Genomic DNA, 21,937 nt, shown 5'->3' with positions numbered 1-21,937 from the left:
TACTGCAATGCCGCAAATTGAAAGAAAAACGCAGCTTCTATCCATAACCCGTTGATCGCGTCGTTAAATACTGAATATTATTTGAGGAGGGATATAAAAAGGATGCGAACGCTGCGTAGAGAAATATTTGCAGACACGTTTTTATTATAAATTTGTAACTTGTTTTTCGATTAGAATTCAGTATTTACGTATGTCTTCACGATTTCGGAATATGTTTTTTTCAAGACGGAGGTTGAGAGAAAGGTATAGACGGGGAAATATCGAGAGAGAAGTCTGAAAGAAAAATGTCGTTAGGGTAAAATTCCAACGCGGGTCAGGTTATGCTGGCGTGTCTAAGACTCGGATAATCGGTCATCTAGCCCGATATTATCGATATGTCGATGCAGGGAACGAAAGACGAAGGGGGTCTAAAACGGACAAGGCGAAAAGCTCGATACGATCGGCACGATCGCGCGGTGTACACTATTCCGCACACTCCTCCCGCGACGATTATCGATCGCTTAATGACACCCGATTTTATCGAAAACAATGCAGTCTCGGGGGGGTCTCCATCAACGTTGAGCAAGTTATGCGCGGAGAAAGGTTTGTTTTTTTTTTTCTGGCTTTAACGATGCCTTCTTAAGTAGGTTACAAAAAAATGTTAAACTTGCGTCAATCCCCGTGTTATCCATAATAAACGACAAGAAATTTTATTTTCCCAGACATTTAAACTCACTTCATTATTATGCGGAATATTTATTTTGCTAGGGGCTTACGATAGGTTCTTACAATTTTCATTACATAATTATTATTACATTTCTATGAATAATAAACGATGGAGATAGCTGTAAATTTAATTCCGTCCATAATCATAGAAATTTTGTTCGTAATACTTGCCCGTTTAATGGCGCTATGAAAGTCATTGATAAGAATTATTTATCAGAATATATAAGACTTTTATTGCATCACTCAATGACACGAGGCTATATTTGAATCGATATTGCACGTTTAGCAGATAACAATGTGCATAAAACGAAGGATGTCTGGCGCGGGTATTTCTTTATTAACGTAAACTATATAACCACTAACGATATATAACCACACTCCCTTCCAACCCTGAGGTCGCTCGATTTCGAATGAAGGTATTGATAATTACAGTTAATCGATTTTTCCATATGTTATCGTATATTTACTTTGTATATATATATCAAATTATTTACTTTGTATATGTATATAAAATTAATCATGTATCTCATACAAAATTGGAGTTTGTAACATATAATTCAATCTTTGTTAACTTAAAATCATATTAGGAATGCGATTATATATTTTAGCCTTTCCTTTATGATTTTTATTATATTGTTGTTTTGAATAAAAATTGACTTTAAGCAATCGTCAAGCAGCTTGTAGGAGCCTGTAAAAGTGGTAAAAGTGTTATAACCGTTAGTCTTCTAGTCAGCTAGCCTTTTATAACTTTGTTAATTATTCCTTTTCTATAGTTCCTTTTCTATAGTCGTATTTTTATACCGGATGCTTCTCTTTATCCGCAGGATGTGGTAAAGTACATTTAGCTGGTATCGGTGTATCAGTATACACGAGTATTAAAATCACGGTATCAACTGGCTGTCTCGCATTATGGAGCGCAGATTACCGATCTAACGAACATAATGGCCCGCGCAACGCTATACTTGGTCGCTAAAGCTAGTCGCGTCCGTGGGTATCTTCTATTCTGGACTGGCTTATTACCTCGGATATCGCCGTACCTCGAGAGTGCAACTACCAATTACTTCGTCTTTCGACGAGTTTCTTAACTGCGCAGCTACCGTGGATCGACTTATGAGATTTGCTCCCTTCGATCCAGCCCTTAAAGATTATCCTGCAAACGCTTTTTCCATTATCTAAATTTCCACCGAACAGAAGAAATAAATTTTGTCATTTGCTTTTAGGTGGTATCATTTCTCAGGGTGTTTTAAAGTATCAAACGCATTAACTATGAAATATCTCACGTCAATTTTAAGAGAAGGAATTTTAAGAGCCCTCTTTTTTTCAAGGGATAAAATAAGTGCGGAAATTTTTAAAGTATACATTATAATAAATGTAAGGCGTAATAGATTTTCTCGTTTTCCGTTTTCTAATGGAAAGCGTAGCAAGCGGAAGCAAGATGATCTATGTATATGGATGGTATAAAGTGGCTCGGTATACAAGTCGGATCAGATTTTTTTAGATAAGCCAATCTATCTATCATGGGATGTGGGCGTTGTCATTCTCGTTGAGTCAAGTGAAACTATATCTTTTAAAAATTAACGCTCTCTCACGCTCTCTTTCATGTCTCGCCTCGGGTAAAATGGCGACTATTATTGAGTGTAGATATATAGAGTTATAAGAGTATAAGGATACTACTGAGTGTCTATAGGTACACCTACGGTCTGAGTCTGTAGGTATGAGTCTGAGGATTTCTCTCCGAAAGGATCTCGACAGGTGTTATAGTGGCACGAGGATGTAAAGAACCTTTAGGTCGTCTTCTTTACATTAATACATATATTCACCATTTCCTTTCTTTCTTAAGCTGATTTGACAAAATGTCAAAATTCTATAGTTTGCAGAAGAAGATATTGTGTCACATTTCATTTTTCTACGTCACAACTCTTCACTCACACTAATACATTTTATTTTAATACTAATTCATTTTTTTCTCTCGACATATAATTAAAAAAAAATCGCAATAATTTAATTAGCGAGAGTTGCCGACGTATGTATAGCTTTCTAGCAAAAATTCTAGTAGGAATTGTAGAAAGTCGTCTCTTTGATACCTCAATGAAGCACAATCACAGGGGCATCCATGTCGGCGAATGACATAAAGCGATTTTATGGTTTTTTGGTATATCTCTGCCACCCCCTCCGCCTCCCTCGGTTGAAATATTTAATTTGAGCCATCGCGTATATCACTCGCGGTCCTAAGTAAACTCGTACTGGATGGATGTCCGCGAGGCCGTTCGTGCACGTTCGAGGGAAACGGGTTCTTCGTCGAACTCGTACAAACAACGAAGCGGGAGACGCGCTTCGACAGACCACTGAGGTCCACGAGCTCTCTTATTGACTCTTTGACTTTACTCGCGCCTCTCTTGCTCGCCTCCTCTCTTCTTCTCTCTTTCGTCTCCCTTTCTTCTTACCTCTCCACCTGCTTTACCGAGGTCCATCGCTCTTCTGCACTTCGGAATCTCGCGGCTTCCTTCGGGTCGACCGGGTCATCGACTTCTTACCGCCTGTTTCGTGGAACCGCGTAACAGAAGAAAAGAGACGCTTAAATTTAATTTCGTGCGTATTTGATCAAGTAAAGTGGGGACACGATTTTGTGCTTTGGAAATCGACGCTGTCTTTTTAATTTCCTTATACGTATTTAATTTTGGAATACCTAGTGCATCAGAGGCGAACACGTAAGAGCCTTATCGTAACCTAACGAAAATGACAGTTAAATAGATATCTCGTAGGATCGGGGACAGGGTAATGATTTGAAAAATGATACTTTTATTAATATTTTATGTAAGATCGGCTATCGAAATGGCACGGCGTTCTCCTTTAGCGCCTCGATACGCCACCGTGTTCACTGGCGTGAGCGTTAATGGTGATTTGCGCAAGTAAAAGTGGGGGATACTTTGTGCACGCGTACACAGGTTCATGCACGTCGCACGCAACGCGCAATGTATAATACGATACGCGCAAGGTATGATAGCCCGGCCAAGTAGAATAGTGCCGTAATGCGCCCATTCACGTATCATTATCCGCGCCAGTGCCCAGATAACGTTGTTGCAATCGGCGCAATTATATTTTTACGATTCCAGCCAAGGCTTCTATTTCGTGACTATTAATGTCCAGTGAGCTATAACGACGCGCAACACTTGAAGATCGCGCCGGTTGCTAACCTAAATACTTGCAATCTCGGAATGCGATCGTTTTTTTTTTCCTTCCCCTGTACCGTTTTGATCGTGCAAACGTCCGAGAACCCGCGAGGAGAGAACGCGAAAATAAAGAATTATACGCCATCTCTAACGCCGCTGAATTCAATATCTTATTGCCGGATGAGAAGTTTCTTCCCGAAAGTTGTCTTTTCGTAGTCAACACGAAAATTCGATCTGTGAGCCCATACTTCATGAAAACCAGATTTGAATCCCATCAGCTTTATATATACCTATCAGTTGTCTATGTTCTTTTCTTTAACATATAGACCTGCTCCTGATCTATAGGAGTCAATAGAAAGGATCAAGGTCGACAATATCTTATAGTTTCAAGTTTGGTAGACAAATTTTTACCTGAAATGACTGTTATGGAATAATTTTAACAAGAAAAAGGAAATGTGTACTTTTGTAAATCCTTCATAATAGGTATATTGGCATTGTTCAAAATACAATATAGAATGCAGAATCATATAGAGAACATTGGAGTAATTTATGTTGTATCGGTACTGACTTTGATGTACTTTGACTAAAGTTTAAATTTAACTTCAATTTATACCTGAGCTAGTCAGTACCAACGGAATTTAATCCATCACAATGAAAAATCCGAGAAAACAAAATAAGACCGAAAAAAGGACCGACACTTTTATTCCATGAAGGTCTATAGTTAAGGAAAAGAACAGAAATAGACCTGAAATTATAAAATAAATTTTAGTCGAATATATCACAGTCAGTACCGATATAACATAAATCACTCCAATGTTCTCTATATGATTCTGCATTCTATATTGTATTTTCAACAATTATGTTAATATACCTATTATGAAAGATTTACAAAAGTACACATTTCCTTTTTCTTGTTCAAGTTATTCCCTAACAGTTATTTTTGATAAAAATTTGTCTATATAAAACTTGAAACAATAAGATACTGTCCATCTTGGTCCTTCTTATTGATTCACTCACTTTTTTCTTTTGAATGAATTCTTTTGTTCGCAAACTTTCTTTTAATGTTTTGGACATTTTGAGATATTGTCGCCATATCTACATAGCTTTAGATTCAATATAATGTATTTTTTTATCGAAATGAATGTCAAAGATGTAAATTTCTACTGTTATTCGCTATTGAGAAAAGAAAAAAAATTGATTCCTTAGAGATTTATGCACGTCACTTCGTGAGAACAAAAAGAAAATCTTTTTCTACGTTCTAATATATAGAGAAAGTTATTGACTGTATTGCGACTGAGACGATAGTAAAATGCACGTTGCCGCATCAATGGCTATTGCTACTTCCTTAATTATCCCCCGGTGTACCGTTACTACAGGTATTAGATACGCAACGTATTGTCATCTATTTTTATTACCTTCAATCGATTTTGTCAGTTTAAGACATAATAATCGTCTTTTGCAATTGCTTGCAAAAGATTTGCTATTCGAGTCTATGCATTTTATATCCTATTTTTGTTTTAAAAAATTATTCAGTTGTATTACGCTTTGATAGTGATCACGTCGATCATTATTATCTAAGAATTCGTCGCTAATAATCGTTTCTAAGGAAACTAGTTGGCAACGCGTTGCTAACGCAATGACGCAACTAGTCGTTATCGTTTTAGACGCTATACTGCAGTCACGTCGGAATTACATAAATGTAAATTTAATAGTAACGTTTCCGATAACATTTTACATAGATTCTTTGTACGAAAGTCTTAATGACGGACGGAAAAGCTTGCTTGAACCTCGAGTTTCGTATTTTATGTCGGCAACCATAATTTGAAGGTCTCCTCGGTGATCCGCAGATTAACCCGAGAATAGTCATTCCATTTTTTTTTTATAAACGGCCATCTGGGGTGATTTTTACATCCTAGTTAAAAGTTCATTGCAATTCACTACATATTGTAAATTATTGATTATTCTATAACTCATTAATATCTGAGGACATTATGAATATAGACTTAATCAATATTTTTTTAAAAAGTAATGAAAAACCAAGAAAATAAACGAACGAAAGAAGCACATTAAGCAGCTTATTATGAATACATTATTTCTAAAAAAAATAATGATATTAGTTAATAAAACGCTTTTATCTTGCTTTTTTATGGGATTGTGTATTTGAAAGTTTGTAGAGAATAATTAAAAAAAAAGTATTGTGTAATATCCATTTTGTAGTAACTTAAAACAAGGCCAAATCGTTATCATATAAAGTCATTCATATTATGTTTGCTCTTCTAGAATTATTAAAAATGATATGATTTTATTATTTTAGCAATAATAATGATAATAATGGTTTATTATTATATATTTATTTATTATATTATGTAAACATAAGTTTAACAAAAATATAAATTCAAGTTTTTAGAGACATGTAAGAAACCCTGCTGTAATGCTTTATTTTTTCGACACTGATGGGATATGAAAAACATTCAGGTAACTTTTTGGCATAATAGAGATTTGCAAATCATTCAACCGAAGAAAAATTCCGAGAATTACATTTTTCTAACCGTCAAAAGTTTCGGACATTTGAAATTCAAGCATCAAGCATTACAATCTAACACTGAAATTTTAGAGACAATTGAACAAAAGAAAACTAATATCGAACAGCAATAAATCAAAGATTATTTATAGAGCAGGAAGGATTTGGCGAATAATAAAATTTGTGGTATAAAATTTTCCCTTCAAGACACGCAACATGTTTGTCAGATTTTGATGGTCGAGGATGATATTAACAGTCATTGTATGAGAGAATCCCTGTAGGTCCTTTGGATTATCGACGATGAGATCCCCGACCATCTCAACGGGGGTTCGATATTGCGGCGCCGCCTTTTTAGACATTCGCAGTGGTGTAGCCGTTGATCGGATCATAGAAGCTTCCTTATTTGACCATGACCGTTGCCTGTATTCTATTGAAAACTTTTTATCCGGTCAAAATTTTATGCCAGTAAAAACCGGCGGTATTCTTATAAATCCTCCATAAGAGATTTCTTATGGAAATTCTCTTCTTATACCTGAGAATTTTCTTTTCTTACTAATTATTGGAATACAGTAATTACAGTTAGCTACAGGATATTTGAAGCGAATGTATTCAAATATAATTCTTCTTTGAGATCATAAAAAAAACAAAGAAAGAAAATGAAGTTTTTATTATCTTAGTTACGATACGTTTCGAAAATTTTCCGTTACACGTTTGATCACACTAATGTAATTTTAGCGAAAAGTTTTATATGGGATACGAAGGACACACTACGGGCACTTAAGGATGGTGCTAAAGTGGCTCCAAACGCGAAGCGAAGCAAAATCCGATCCTTGTTCGTCTACGATGCGGAAAATTATGGAAACGGATCACGAGATCTTTTGAGATTACATTTTTTCTTTTCCCTATTCTAGGAACTGAGAGCCGCTGTAATTCGTGGCACGCTCTCTCTAGCTAAACTAGCTAAAGGGACGGCAACGGAATGGGCAGCACGTGCCCACCGCATGTTTCTGAAGCTCCCGTCTTCGAAATTTCTTTTTAAGAGTTCGATTTCCGCTCTTATGTCGATACGTTTGCCTGCGCGTACAAGATTAAATAACTGCTGCTGCGTTATATTGATATGCGTACTTCCGGATATAATTTATATTATATTTCCCAGCTTTGCGCTTATTAAATTTGTTAATTTTTCAAATTGACATAATATTATTTTTACACGTATTATTGACGTCGCGAAATTTTTTGACGGAAATCATACGATGGCAAACATCCGATGAGGATATTTCGCCATGTACGGGCTTAAACGATTTAGAATATTATCATTACGACAAGAAAGAGAGATAAACACTGGCGTATCAAAATTGTGCGTTTTGCCAGTACCACGTATAATCACACACCGGAACAAGCTCGTCGTTGTTAACGACCGGTTTTAAAACTACGAACATATCGCGGTGACTTCGACGAGTCAATGCTCGCCTCCGCACGACAGAACGATCGCATGCTTGAAAAGCCGGTGCACGCTTTAACGATCACCCTTGCTGGCGCAACATTTTGCCGCCTCTTCGATACAAAAATGGCCCGAGCAATCGCGTAATGAAGGGTTATCGACGTTTTAACGATCTTCGGGCAGTTTTGAACAGAAAATTAAACGGACTTCGTTTAGTATTCTCTAGGGAATACTTATATATCTCTTGTGTTTATTACGAGTAGAATTTGGTCTATTGCGCGCTGTACCATTTTTACGAGAGATTTCAGAGAAATTGTAGACAACGAAATAAGAAAATAAGAAAATCAATACCTAATAATAAGATTGACGTAATTACAAGCGCGTAATTATTTCCGACACGAATATAGCCTTTATCGAGAAATTGTCGACAGACCCGTTACAGTCTTACCTTTTCAAGTTACTTGTAAGAACGGCAGAAGCCTCGTCGGCGCCTAACGTTTCTAGATTTTACTTGGCAATTTTTCACGCGTGTCAGTGGGAAATCGTCACGCCTCGGAGTTATTTTTTAACGTGACGTCGAAACGGCCCAGCGCGCGCGCGCGCACAGCTCCTCAGTTCAGCTTGGTTCGGCTCGGCTTGGGGCGACACCGCGCCGCATCGTCCGCGCGGACAATAATTCCAACGTCCGTTTGCGGCAGCGATTGCATTCTGCCACCGAGGCATCATTGTCGCCCGCGGAATACAATTAGCAGTAAATTAGCATACGCCATCGGGACCGATAATAAAATCCTGCATATTATAACGATTGCATCGGATCTCACAATGCCGTTGTCGACCACAAATTATTAATTTAATGGCCCAGTCGACCCGCTGCTCCCTCGGCGAGGGAGGGGAATTACGACTACTCGGGGAAGCGATGGCCGCTGGAAATTTTACGCTCGTTAGAAAAGAAGAAATTGTCTGGCGCGACTTTGCGACTATCGCTTGGTATTGTTGGCGACACGCGTGTGCCGATTCTACCTCACGCGTTCATGGATTCTCTCCGATAATTGGACGCGTACGCGTTATACTCGCCAATCTCGGCATCCCCTCTTTCTTATTAGTCCTCGAGTTTCACCACACGTAATCCGAAATCTTCATTATGGATACACGACTTTTACGTCAATACGATGATTTGCATTGACGTAACTAAACGACTTCTGTAACTTTGTGTCGATGATTCGTGCGCAATTAGATCGCGTGTTATTTGCGTCTGGGAAGGACGTCGTCCTCCTCAGAGACGCGTCACGGCAAAATGTACCGAGCGAAATACCGCGTCGCGAAAGCAGAAAGTGGAAGGAGGGAGGGAGGGAAAAAAAGAGCGAGATATTTCGGAGGTTACGCTCGGGGCCCGTGTCGCGCCATCAAACTTCGAAACGGGGGTTCGCCTCTTGACGTCTGGCGCGAGTTGCATTCGCTCGTAAAGGCGTCTCGTAACTCGAGGCGTTATAGACATCGTCGGGGGTATATAAACGTCTCATCCTATGTACTTACCGCCTATCCCTCCCCTCGCCCTTTCTTCAATCTTCTTTCTCTCTCTCTCTCGCTCGCTCGCTCGCTCGCACTTTCGTCGATCCTCCCCGTGTGTCTTATGTATAACGCGTGGTGCGTTTGTACGCGCCTTCACCACCGCCTCGGCACCTACAATACCACGTCGCCTTTTTCTCGTGTATATAATGCGATACGCAGAGTACATAGCATATATAGCGCACTACCACCGACACTCGAGCTATATCTTTGTAGTGATGCGATCGTGCGTGTATCGCCCGCAGGAAATTACTTTATAACACTGCAGTTCGGCAGTAAGAGGAAGGTAAACTTTTTCTTTTTCACGTTACGTTATATACGTCAAATATATCGTATAGCTATGCAAAATCTCGGGATCTCGCGTCAAAATCAAAATGGCTCCGCAGCTCGAATAGTCAAATCGATCATATATTTTCCCACAATGAGTCATGCATCGTATTTACGTAATATATAATTTCATAATACATAACCGTCTAACGTCGGACGTAACGGGCGCGTTCGACGATTGGCGAAGAGTGGTAGATGTTGTCGATCGTGCCGAGGATGATGGCGACGGTGCTACGCTCGCTCGTCGGTGTTGCATCGGTGTTGTGCCGGTCGTAATACATTTTAGCCGCGGGTCGTTCGTCCGCCAACATTATATTCTGCTCTATTATTATGTACGACGATGAGGGCCGTTCACCATCCCCGACGTCGATATGAAATTCCGTGGGCAGCGATTGGACAGAGCCGAGGCTCACCCCGCGAAAAAAAGGAGTAGCGAGACCATCGCAGACAGGAGGGAGGCAGAACGGCGGAGAAAAGGGGATAAGGGGGAGGAGAAGAAGGAAGGAGGAGGAGGAGGAGGATGGAAGATCATTTCGAATATATCGTCGAAGCCGTTCGAATCGTACGGCCCGAGGGTACGCGGCAGCTGAATGTTCGCTGCAGCCGGCATTAAGAATGTGAACGCGATTGGACGAATCCGCGATCGCTCGGAGCCAGCGTGGCGAGCGAGTTCTCCTCTGATTCTTCTCCCCTTTCTCTCGCCGCGCACCTCCGTTTCAATTTCTTCCTAGAAAACGACTCAATTAAAGTAGAGCAGGTAGGATAATTTTCTCTTCTGGTGCAATCCCGCATATAACACTTTTATCGAGTGTAATATATATGTATATAGTATATTGATCGGCTCCGTCAGTCGTTCCAACTATTCTTGCGTAGAAAAGTTTTTGAAGAGAAAATTTATCGTTAGTAGTATTGAAGAGAAGGTGTACGATACAAATTAAGTTTGCTCTTTGAAATCACGACTCGCCCTTGGGAGCATCGGTAGCGTGCGGGATTTAGGATTCGACCGAATTGGGCGAATCCAGTCTGATTCTTCGTGGCTGCCGCTCCGTGTCGTCCCTTCTTTGCGCTTCCTTCTGAGAAGCGGGACATCGAGCCGACAGGAACGAAACTTCGCCCCGTAAAAGATCGACGTAATCGTTATAATTAGCGATCGTAAAGCGCCGAAGAGGGCCGCTCGCACGTTAGAAGGAAGGGGGAGGCGCCGGGTAAACCGCGCAACCTCGGAGAACGAAACTTTGTTCGCGATCCGTGACTATAATCTCGATATAAGACCGCTGCGCCTTACACAGAGGTTCCCGCCAACACCGAGAGACCGGGAACGCCGCGCCGGCTGCATTCGATCCTTCGGGGATAAATGACGCTTAATAACTCGCAACGAATCGCGAAACTCTGCCGCGGCGCTCACGTCTCGGAATTTCGCCGTGAATTAACGAACGTTTATCTCATCCAGGCATGTTTAACGTTGGCTCGTCGATACCGGCAATTTCTTGCTCTCGCGTTATTTATTCGAGGCAGCGCTGTACTCGCGAATCTTTTATTCAGCGCCATAGTATAGTTCCTCGGTGTAGCGCGCAGGGGGTTCGGACACCTGTGCGGAGCGTAGACACATAACCGCAAGCGCTTAATGCACGTTCGCAGACAACGCGCGAGGCCAGACGAATTTTATAGGTCGTTCGGGGTTTCGGCTTAATAGCCGAATTCCACGTGCGCGCACAAACGCGCAAGACACACGGCGGCTACGTGTTATATACGCCCGGCGATCGTACGGCGCTGCATTTTTTTTCAACAACACACACTTTGTCACTATTATAATCAACGCTGAAAAATAATGTTTATTGTTTTCGCACAATCGTGTCGATTTCACTAATCCGCAAGGTATCTTTAACTGAATTTAAAAAAAGAAAAAGCTGCGGAAGAAAGAACAAGGGGACATTTTCACCTGTCGCTGAGAGTACGACCCCGCGGGTATTGCAGGATAATTGAGAATCGCGATGCGCAGTAATGTACGATAAGCGATGGCTTAACACTCGGTATACGTTTTTTGAGCAGCTTGTCGCGGACAGCTGTCTCTCTTTCATTTCGTTAGGCAGAGGGACACTTCGAAGGAAGGCGACGATGGTGGAAGGACGGGGGAGGGCCGGAGTCGCTTCTTCCGCTCGAAGCGAGGTCGATGTTTTTCGGTCGCTACGCGAAAGACTCGAGCGGTTTTAAAGCCGCAATTTGTCCGGCCGAGAGAGCCGACAATTAATATAATTACGCGTTCAATGAGAATTACCATGCGTCTACCACGGTTTGCGCTGCACCACACAGCTGCTGCACCTCCGCCGCCGTTTCTCCGTGATCGTGATTTTTTGCGATCGCGGCTAGACCGTAAAACATCGAGCCTGGTCGCTCCAGAGAGGCGGACGGCTCTTCGTCTTTTTACCGTTCTCTTTCTCTTTCTTTTACCCCTCTCCCTCTTCCCTCTCATCTTCTCTCTTTCTCTCTTTCTCCTCTATACAGCTTCGTAGCGCCTGCAATATTTTTACCTTCGTCTTGCGCCTTATCGCCCGCAACTATTACCTGCCACCAGCGGAAAGATCGTTGCCGGTTATGTATTACCGAATTTATGAACCGTAGATGTTCACGGGCGGATCTTTCTCCCGGGTCCGCGATCGTTACGTTGTATGCTCATATATAAAGCTACATATCAGCTTAAGGGGTAAAGCTAACTCGATTAGTCGCATTATTGGTATCGGATAATATGCAACACAGGGGTTCCTACGCTACCGAGGCATATTAGTAACAGAATCCCTATAAGGCCGCCGCGTTTGATATTACCTACACCCCGCCGCGAGCGAGACCGCCATAAGAACGGCGTGCATTTTCTCGCGATCGACCGACTCGGCTGCAGCCGCCGAGTCCCCACCTCAAATGTATCGGTTATAAGCGGGGCATAAATTACTCAGCCGGTAGAAAAATGTCGAAGAGGCGAACGCGGGCTCGACCCAAGTCGTTCGCGGCTGTCGCTCCGATTGGCATACACATTTAGATCTTGACGTGTGTAACCTTCCTACAGTAAATCTATTGTTTGTAGTAACCGTGTCACTCGCGCGTCTCTATATGGGAAAACTGAATTTCTTCATTGTCACATCGGAGGTGATAAAATTTGAATTTTTATAAAAATATATCAACGAAATCGCCGTTAATCGATGGACCAATGGAGCCTGTACGGCTGTTAAGACAAATTCTTCATTTATAATTGATTTATTTATATTTCTCATTTACACGTAAATTAGGATTCGGCGTTGAAAAGACGCGCCCCGATCTGTCAACGCTGCTCCGCTTTGGAATCACAGCGAGTAAACGCGCGGGGAACGGTGAGGAGACGGGGCCGGGGAGGGGAGAGACGTTGATACGCGCGTCGCAGGACGCATGCTGCGTATCCGCGAGGTCGCGTGCTGACACCAACCACCTTCCCCGTGCAGACCTTAAGTCTGTGGTGAGAAGCCCCGTGTTTACGGTATCCCGTTTCTTTCTCGTTTACGCTCGCGCCCTGTGCACCGATGCTACGACTGGCGCGCGTGAGTCGTGTCAGCGTCCGTTATGTGACCCCTTTTATTCGATCTCCTTTCGCATAGTTTAATCAACTAACATTGACATGCTGCGTGGCTATAATTAATTAAATTTGATTGCATCGAGATGATCGTTATCTACCACGTCGGAAATGCCGGTAATATTGCGCTATATTTACCTCGGATGTTTCGATAAACTCTTTAATTATATACGCGAACACACTTTTACGTTTGTGAAACATGCAAGGCGCCTGAGGTACCCCGCACACTTCCTTTCATCTTAGTGTCATGTACGTTTTCATCACTGACACCGGTTATCTCTTTCTCACGTATGTCGTAGCAGTCAAACGGGTACAGTTTACCATGTGTCGGCTTGTTTTATTATAAACACACTCCTTACTCCTTAGCTGTGGTGATCACTCATGCAATTCCTTTTTAACCGAATTTAAGAGGTATACGTAATCGATCTCGGGGAGTAGAGTGAGAGAGTGTCAAGTAAATGTTTTCGCAGCGTGGCTGTATGAAAAGGTTATATCGGGATGCCAAAAAGAGTCGAGACGCGATTATCTGTAAGGATAATCTATAGCGATAATATGAATTAATTTGAATTAATAGCTTGCGAAATTTTAATAAACAGTATGCTTTCGCAATTGCGACAAGTTTTAGTTGCCATATCAGCACAAATTTGTGAAAATATATAACAGTCTTATCTTTACCTGTCCTTAAAGTTGATGCGATACTTTTGCAACGTGCTTGTATGTGTGAGCGGAATTGTAATATTGTCGTTAATTATATACTATTGTCGTTAAAACGGCAATAATATATAAACATATGGAAGTGGGTCGTAAGGTAATCTTTTATTACTGCTGCCATTATTATTAATGATTCTGTTTGTTGTCGTCGCAATTGCGATACGAATAGCAGGGCAAACCGAACTTTATGTTACTTGATATTTTTCAAGCAGTCGCAGAGCAGTTATAAAATTTCTACGTATTTTAGCGAGCAAAACAATTTGTCTGTGTAAATGATGTACATACCTAATGGTACAGTCGCAAGGAAATATACAACTCACGAATTCGAAGTAATGTTACATTACATTCGTAATTCTGAACACAGTCAGTTCTTTCTTAATATACAGCAAACTGGTATATCTATAAAAGTACATGCCGCGATATTTGCTCTCAGGCATCTTTGATATTCGGTACGTGGCAAATCCTTTTCACGAGAGGAGCGCGAGATTGAGGAGGAGGTGTAATATCGGGCCCTTTGTATAAAGTTATTCCACGAATTATATCGAGACATTGCGTGACTGCGAAAGTTCCCAAAAATTTCCGTAGGTAGTATAATAACGTATACCAGAATCTTCTTTTGATCTCGTGTACGGGTTGAGATGTGGTCGATAATTAGATTAATTAGCGTTTGTCGAATAAAGCCCTGTAATCTGTTCGAATTGCCCTCGGTAGGAAAGAGAGTTTAATACAGGCAAGAAGGAAGCTTTTGCGAGCCATGGCGTGCCGCGGAGCGTAAAGAGAACAAAACGGATGTTCGATATAAAAGTCGGCGATTGATTCACGAGAGTGTCCTTGAGGTATACGTCGTTATAGCTGTGTAGGTATACTTGTCGCGTGTATGTTTTTCGGTATTACCAGTGCAATCGTTGCAGCAATGAAATCTGCCTTCTCTCGCAGGAAACGTTGATTGCTTCATAATTGAGGCAGCAATCATTTCTATGTTAAGAGTCAACAGATCAGGTTGAAAGATATGCAGAGAAAATAGATAGGTCTCTCGAAAATATCTCACAGGCGTAAGACAATATATGGAGTATACGTATTTTTTTTTTTCTGTAGCTTTCTTTAAATCGTTCGTTGCAGTAGAGTTGATCGTAGAAAAGACAAGGCCATGGTGCCATTGTCCGTCATTTTTCGTCACTCGTCTCGAAGACGAAGACGATCTTCTAACATCGGCCAATGTACGCGCAGCAACGACGATTGTATTATCCTGATAGTTAATGCTATTTCGCGAGTCGAGTTTGACGAGTTTACGACGCGATTCTACGAGGATACAGAACGGACGGTTCGTGACCGGCTCCCTCCCTCCCCGCTTTTCTCTCTCTCTTTCTCTCTCTCTCTCTCTCTCTCTCTCTCTCTCTCTCTCTTCGCCTCCAGGAACGTTGATTTATGCCCGACGTTACCTTTGCCAATGGATTTACATCCCGATATTTATTATTCGCAATATTATCGCGCGCGCCTTTATTGCGTTAGTCGAAATGCCTTCACCTCGAAGACTCCGGCCGTCCAGCCTCTTTCCACCTCTTTCTTTCTGCTCGTTTCTTTTCCTCCTGGCTCCGATCCCTTCGCGGGCTGTCACGCTCGATGCGATCTTCTGGATCTTATATCAGTAGTCATCTTAAAGAGAATATTTATTGGACGCCAAAACATGTATCGAAAGAACGAAATGTACAATGTTGATTACGATAAACATCTCTTGTAAATCCTTTCAGTGAGATTAAATTTACAAATATAATTACATCGGTTTAACTAAAGGTAAGAAAAGCTAGTCGATGAGTTTCTTAAAACGATTCGATCGTCAAAGTGTGAATTGTTTGTGAAGAGGGGGCGGACTTGACTACGAGTGTGTTCCTACCGAAGATTCTTCCGTAGCCAGGATTCTCTTCCGCGAAGAGACTGGCGGCACGAGAACACTTTTCTGTCCAGTTATATATCATTAAATTAATGTTAAATGAATGGTTACGTGGGGGCGTGATTTCGGGCAGATCGTATCCTCGGCGTATTATTCCAGCAGTAAATTCGAGGCGATTATTCATTCAAGAAGCCAGAAGAGCCACCGTGGGCTCCCGTTTTCTCGCCAAGACACGCGATCGTCCTTCGTCCTCTTTGTCGTCGACTCTCTCTTTCGTCTCTTTGGCGACCTTGAATCACGCCAAGTTTCCGAACTCGTGCCATCATGATCCAGTATAGATATTTAGTTATATCTAACGCAGACATATATATGGAAGCATGCTTTCTTCTCGAAAACTATTATAATATGTGTGTCACTTATTATGATCACACCGTACACGCTCAGAGAGCGTGCAAAGATTTTTTTTACGTTTTCTATGTTTACACTTTCGTCTCTCTTTTTTTTTGTTTTGCCGAAAAAAAATCAAAGAAGCTTTTAAAGACGTTTTATTTGTAGTAAAACGCAAAATAGTATATTGCAATATCCCGTATATATTTTACGATATTTAGTTATACTTGTGGCATCATGGCTTTGTGCAACATCGGTTATTCGCAATAGCACATGTGAAGCTCGCGGTTACCGTGCCGGCACACATCCTACCACAAAATTGCATCTTCTTTTCTTGCTTGTAACTTTATTATTGCTGCCAAAATCGAAAACTACCATCTGCCGAAGAAATCGATCGCAAACCGTTGTTGCATAGAAGGATACCGCTCGCGTTTCCGGACGTGCTGAGAGGGGCAACCGCAAGGACTACCGGTTAGAACACGATACATTGTTGCAATGAATCGATATCGCAGTTGAACGCAACAGCTCACACTCAATTGAGTTATTCACTTTCAATGCAGTGTGAAAAAGAGTCATATTTTAGATCTATACAAGTTGATATACATATAAATTAAATTCAATCTCTCACTATAGTAGTGCACGAACAGATTTCAATTTGCATCATTATATAAAATTATTTAACTCGATTTTTAAATACTGGCTTGTGTTTATGCGTGCTTTGAAACGCTTTGTTTCTAAAAGATTTTATTGTAATCAGGAATTTTTATTTTAAGATAACATTAAGTCATGACGTTTTAAATAGATATAATTCTCTATTTTAAAAGCACTTTTCGATAAATGTACAAAATCTCGAGTATTAACTTATCTTAGAATGCAACTTGACAGTCGAAAGAACTAAGCATAATAGGTTCACAAAAACACTTTCCAGTGATACACTCACAATCAGTCATTTTGCTGTATATAATTTTTTCATTTTTAATTAACTAATTTAATCTTTTATTTTACGGTCTTTACATATTTTGTATCGTTTTATGAGATAAGAAACTTTATGTTATTTTGAATTGAAAATTTATAAATAAATTCGAGCTTAGCATGATTTGATTAAGATTTCCAGGCTAAGATTTTCAAGCGCTTAGCCGATATCTTCGACATTCTTTTAGAATGTTTATTATCGCGTTCGTCCTTCAGAAATCACACAACGATCGATCTTGTTTTCTATGCGGTCAAGATCATATTTTTGTAGCAATGATAAATGTTTGCATTTTATCATTTGATTTAATTAGTCCCTAATAGAGAGTATTATTTTTTTATAATCTTTTATTTTATCTTTATTATATTAAAATCATGAAAAGTATTGGAATATTTTTGTAGAAATTTCTAGAAATTACTGTAAATGATGAGTTCAGATTAGAATATCGTATCTGTTTTTAGGTTGTAATATCTGATGATAGTCTGAAAAAATTTTTGAATATCAGATAGGCTAATTGAAGTAAGAACCTTCTATAGGCCATGATTTTTGCAAAAGATATCTAAGGATTTCAAGATAAAAGGAAGATAAAACGATGAAAGAAAAAACTGCGTTTAAAACAAGTCTTTTTTGATATCGGAATTTACCTAAAATATCTGAAAAATATTTAGAAAAAATATTTTTTCTAAAATGTCCTTCGACACATACCTTAAAAGATTTGTTCTTTTCTCATTATTAACTTATCAGATTAATGTTTATTTTCCATTTGCAGTGATTATTTGTGAGACATTTGTGCTCTCCGAAAAGATAAAGAGCTATTGTTAGATCTAATGCATTCCAATTTTTTTTTATCTCTAATACTTTCTTTCACATAGTTACATAAAATCGATTTGTGATTATCAAGCTTTTGAAATAACTACCGTTATATCAAACACATGATATCTAGGGTCATTATCGATTCTTTTTATAGTATTTTCGGATTGTGTCGAAAAAATGTCGAGACAATTAATCCTTCAGGTAGCAAAATAACAATCTTCTACAAAGGTTTTTGTGGGAAATTTTAAATTTGAATGGTTCTTGGAAAGAGGTGCCTGAAAAAAGGTCAGGCTGATCGATCGATCGGTTTCGTGAACGGTTTCGAGAAAAATTTTCTTAATTCTAGTTCAAAATGATTCAAATATCAAATAGATATCAATGAATATAAGATCGACTGTAAAAAGTTGAAGCACGCTGTGTGGAGCATGATAAATTTTTATCGCGCAAAATATTTCTATGAACATAGTATGAGTTTACGATAAAAGCTTTGCATTAAATTTAAGCAGAAGATTTCCTATGTCGCGAGCAATCCGGCTGGATGAGTTAATGGGTCATAAAATCGCGCTGTAGCCTCCCGCTTTTCTCCGCTTGTCTGCTTCCTACACCCGTAAGTGCGTGTAACCCCTTCGTGCACGTGGTTGTTGCACGCTCCAGAGTCCGAAGCCTCTCGTTTCTTCCCCCTGAATTGACGGCACGCGGCTTAATTGTTGCCTGCCGGTAAGAACAAACGTTTCGATGCACTGACTACTTTTCTAGAGTTCTTCCCCATGACGCTCGGACGCCTCGAGATTCTTGGCAATGAAATTTGTTTTTAAGAAAACTTAGAATTGTATGTCGAGACTAAAACACGTCCAGGTACAATTGCGCAAAAACGATAAGAATGCGTCTGAAACCAACCGTTTCATTCACTGTGTACGGTGCGTAGAGACGTATGAACGAATGTACAAGGTATAGGTAAGGAAGACTTATACTTACATCTCAGGTTTATCTAAACATTTTGCAGAAAGTACCAATACCTCAAGCTTTAGAAATGATTAGATTAAAGAGAGAAATAATTAGAATTTCGATTATTTCACGACTATTAATAATCCTTATATGAATGTAGAAATTCTTACATTCTAGTAAAATATATAATTTAGAAAGAAAAAAATATTAAAATGTAGGAAATCGACTACGAATTGGTCAAAAAATTCGGTGAAAGGGAAAGCAAACAGTTTGAAATATTCTGTATTACAAAGAAGTCGCAATCGCTCCATACGCTCCAATCTGCGAGTCGTTTTTCTCTCCTCTTTGGATTCCTTTAAATTATTTTCTCAGCTTGAGCCTTCGAAGGTTGCTATCTTGGACATCGGACACCATACAGACATAGGCGACAGAGGAGGAAAGAGAGAGAGAGAGAGGGGGGGGGCGGAGAAAGACATAAGTCGATCTTACGACGCTCGTCGGGAAATCGGGATCGAGAGATGGCGATACAGAAATACCGAATAGTTGTCTAAAAGTGTGTGACGGACGGACAGCTGGCCGTCATTAAAACCCCATTAGCAAGGAGCTCTCCCCTCCGGAGCGCGCGAGTCAGCCTCCGAGTTCTAACAATATCTTCCACGACGCTTTACCACCACCCACGCTATTAATATTGCTCTATACCTCCCTTCATGGCCCACTCGCATCCCACCCCGCCTTTTCGCTCTCTCGTCCGCTCCGCTTCTCCGCCGTTGCGGATGCCCGAATTCCGCTCTTCAATTTAGACGATCCGTCACTGTCGTACATACGTTTGACTCGTTCCGATGAATATCGGCTTATGAAATCAGAAGCGTTATCCCCTTTGTACAGCAAGAAAAGGGGGGAGGGGGGGGGTGGAGGAGGAGGAGGAGGAGGACTGAAGTGATTGCGTAATTTGTCATAGTTTTATTTCGGCTTCGGCACAGAAATAAATTCATCGCAATCGCGCGATGTGTGATGCTGTTCGCGAAATTGGAACATCTTCCATCTGAGATGACCCTGTTCGATCAATCTGTCTTTTTCAAAGACTCCGCCCGGGAGAAGAACGAGAAAAGCAAAGTTTGTAGGAAGTCGGGAATGTGGGTCAAGTTCGAAATAACTATGCACTGAAGTATGTCTGTGGTTTGTCAGTGGCGCAGTTCTCTCGGCGTCCTGCCTTCTTCAGGTAGATCTGTCGTGACAAAGAAGCAAGATTACGTCGCGATTATATATACATTTCGATTTCGACTGCATATTTGTATTTATACATCATATAATTATATAAACTTGATTGATTTTCGTTTGGATGTAAAAAATTTTTTGCAGAGATCTTGATCTACATTGCTCGATGCATTAAAAATTCTTTTTCATGTTATTGCAAACACGTATGACACTTTAAGACCGTAAATATCAAGAAAGTGCCTTTCTCGCGCGATCTTCGTAGCAAGACCGAAATAAACATTCGTTCGTTTCTTTCCCTCTTCCTCTGCCGCGCTTTTTCTTTCGCTTCTTTCCGTTCCGTCCGTGACCGCGCATACGTCGGAGAAGATAGACCATGGAGGGACGGAACGATGACGAAAGAAGGAAGAGCGCAAACGATAGAGAGAAGAGAGTGCGCGCGCGCGTCTTGCCTACGGTCTTTGTAGCCGGCAGATCAAACTCGGCGGGTCATTAATTAAATCTGGCGGAGCAGCCATCGTCCGTCCGTCTTTCCACCGCGTCTCCGATTTACTTTACACGAAATACGCCACGGTTATAAATATGGGTGCTCACCATGGAGACCCTTTTCCTCGAACTTGATCACGCGGACCGCCCTCGAAGCGACAGTTACGCGCGTAGCAGATCTCTGACATTATTTTTTCAAAGATATTATTTAATTTTATTTGAATCACGAGAGAAAGCAACGTTTCATTGCCGATGATACTTGCGCGAATCTAGCTAGCGTTTCTTTTGGACATGTCTCCCACGAGGCATCTCGAAGGTTGCGTAAGAACGAATCGATAAAAATAATTTGCGCTTGTGTGGTAAAAGTTACTGTGTGATTCCTGCGTCCGCGATCTCTCGAATCTGGCAAACACATGGAAGCGAGGAAAGCGTCGGTATGGTCGACCCTCGTCTACCAAATGTCCTAAAATCGAGGAACTTCTCCTTTATAGGTGCCTCTACCTAAGTAGAGGATCAAAGAAACCTCGTCCCATCTTATATTTTTTCCGGCATTTTCGCGAGCGAACGAGCAAGTCGACAGCGTCCAAGTCGGCATACTGAAAATTTTAGACCGCTCTTGTTTTACCTTTAATTTTCGATTATAATTATAATAACAGCGTCAGATGAGAATATACGCAGAGGGAAAGATTGTGCTTTCGGTTGATACCGCTTCCCCGCGTAGCGTTCCGCAGGACGTTTCACCTAAATAGACAGCTCTGATCGATGTGCTTTCTCGGCGATATTGATAAATAAAAGCGATTACGGCGATGACGATTTCGATGGTCAATGAATTTATATACCTGACAAGAGTCCTGGAGGAGCCAATAAATCAGCGCTCTTCCGTTCACCCGGGCATCGGTGGACACCGGGGGTAATCTCTCAATCTAAATCGATCGATCTGCCAAAACGGCTCCGTTTCCGAGCTGTTTATCATCGGGCGCTTATGAATTTATTTTATGGACCGTAGAGTTACACGCGTATTCCTCGCGCGCGCATACGAGAAAAAGATCGACCGCGATGAAGCCGTGATCCCTGCGTGGGAGCACCGCGGGAGGGCCCGCGGGAACTCGTGTAGGTACTCGTACTTTCATTCTTATTGGGTATCGATAAACGCCGGGGCCATTCGTTCAATCGTTACTCTTCTCGCAGCGTATCCGCTTC

At 40.9% G+C, this 21,937-nt stretch overlaps 1 protein-coding gene across 1 annotated transcript in view; it reads left to right on the top strand.

Annotated features, from left to right (window-relative positions):
• The window catches only part of LOC105455143 (protein dead ringer), a 94,829-nt gene that overhangs the window by 5,571 nt on the left and 67,321 nt on the right, over nucleotides 1-21,937 (top strand). The window lies entirely within an intron of this gene.

This window comes from Wasmannia auropunctata, unplaced genomic scaffold (genome assembly GCF_000956235.1).
Source record: "Wasmannia auropunctata unplaced genomic scaffold, wasmannia.A_1.0 LD335921.1, whole genome shotgun sequence".
Classification (NCBI taxonomy): domain Eukaryota; kingdom Metazoa; phylum Arthropoda; class Insecta; order Hymenoptera; family Formicidae; genus Wasmannia; species Wasmannia auropunctata.
Note: the sequence above shows the minus strand (reverse complement) of the source record. Positions and strands in the feature narration are given on the sequence as shown.